Source organism: Mandrillus leucophaeus, unplaced genomic scaffold (assembly GCF_000951045.1).
Source record: "Mandrillus leucophaeus isolate KB7577 unplaced genomic scaffold, Mleu.le_1.0 Scaffold195, whole genome shotgun sequence".
Taxonomy (NCBI): Eukaryota; Metazoa; Chordata; class Mammalia; order Primates; family Cercopithecidae; genus Mandrillus; species Mandrillus leucophaeus.
The window spans coordinates 871,953-873,867 of NW_012101976.1; positions in this window are offsets into that span (position 1 = coordinate 871,953).

Here is a 1,915-nt window from a genome sequence, read left to right on the forward strand (position 1 = left end):
CTCTGCCTCCCAGGTTCACGCCATTCTCCTGCCTCAGCTTCCTGAGTAGCTGGGACTACAGGCACCCACCACCACACCCGGCTATTACTATTATTATTATTATTTTGTACTTTTAGTAGGGACGGGGTTTCATTGTGTTAGCCGGGATGGACTTGATCTCCTGACCTCATGATCAGCCCCCCTCAGCCTCCCAAAGTGCTGGGATTACAGGTGTGAGCCGCTGCGCCTGGCCTAATTTGTGTATTTTTTGTAGAGATGTTGCCCAGGCTGGCTGGTCTCCAAATCCTGAGTTCAAGCAATCCTCTTACCTTGGCCTCCCAAAGTGCTGGGATTATAGGTGTGATCCATTGTGCCTAGCCATGAACATCTTTTCATAAAAGAATTTACTCTCAGCCTTTCACTTACCACTATCACAATGTCTCACCATACCTACATTATGATTTCCATTCTGTTATTTCCATACCATTTTTTTTTTGTCTTTGAGTCAACTCACTTTATGTTTTTTAACTTAAGTATGTTTGAAGGAAATTTCATACCACTGCCATTAACGGAAAGCCAGTAGTGATGGCTATAAAGAGAAGATCATCATAAAATGAAATACATAATGACGAACACCAAACAACACAGTCTGTGTGCCCCTTGAAGGTGCCATCGCAAGGTCACCAACAACACACAAACAGGTTACACTTGAGGAATGCACCACACCATGATTGCATTGCCGAGAGGCTGTGCATGAGCGATTTCAGAAGTATCTGTGCAGGGAACTTCCTGGCCACTGTATCCACGGGTGACAGATGAGGAATGCACAGGAATTCACTGCCATCGTCCCAAGTTATGAGCCCCAGTGACTCCAAGCCCAAGGCCACGATGCAGGACCCCAGGGCACTCAAAGCCCAAGGCCACGATGCAGGACCCCAGGGCACTCAAAGCCCAAGGCCACGATGCAGGACCCCAGGGCACTGAAAGCCCAAGGCCACGATGCAGGACCCCAGGGCACTGAAAGCCCAAGAACATGATGCAGGACCCCAGGGCACTCAAAGCCCAAGGCCATGATGCAGGACCAAAGCCCAAGGCCACGATGCAGGACCCCAGGGCACTCAGTGAGCATTCCTGTCCTTACCAGGAAGACAGCCCAATGACAGTCGACCTCTTCACGTGCTCCCACAACCTGGGGCCCTCACACCAGGGGGCAGAGGGACTGACCTGCAGCCTTGTCACCAACCACTGTGCCCACATCTGTCCACCAAGAGGACCTGGTCTTTTTAGGGGACAGAATACAGCTCTCACGCCATGTACCAGAGGCTGGGAATACGGGCCAGGTGTTTCCTAATAGAAATTGTGCACATGATCGGGAAAATTTATTCCCCTCAAATCCAGTTACTTCTCCAGCAAGATCAGTTTCAGGTAAAAACCATTCCCGGTGATTGATGACCGAGACCAAAGAGGCTGAAAAGGATGCAAAAGGAGTTTCAAAATCTAATCTGTTCAGCAAAATGCTTCTACTTACGGAGTCTTGCAGACTGTTCTTGGCACCGGGGAGGAGGGTTGAATTTTCAGACTTGTAGTCCTGGCAAAAAAACAAACAAATAGAAAAAAAAGGTTGGGGAAGTCAGGTTGAAGAAAAAAAATTCTAACTTGGAGTAATCCAGTTTAGCACGACCCCCAGAACGTCTCACCACGTTTAGCCACAGTACCCTCTGTCTCTCCACCCATCCCCTGCAGGGGTTGAGACCCACGTTGCCCTGTGCAGTGGCCATTACCCGATATGGCTATAGAGCCCCGTGGCTAGTCTCATTGAAATGGGCTATATACATAAAACACTCACTGGGTTTTCAGGACATGATGAAGAAAATGAATATAAAATATCTCATTAATATTAATATTTCATTAATATTTTTATATCGATTACATGTTA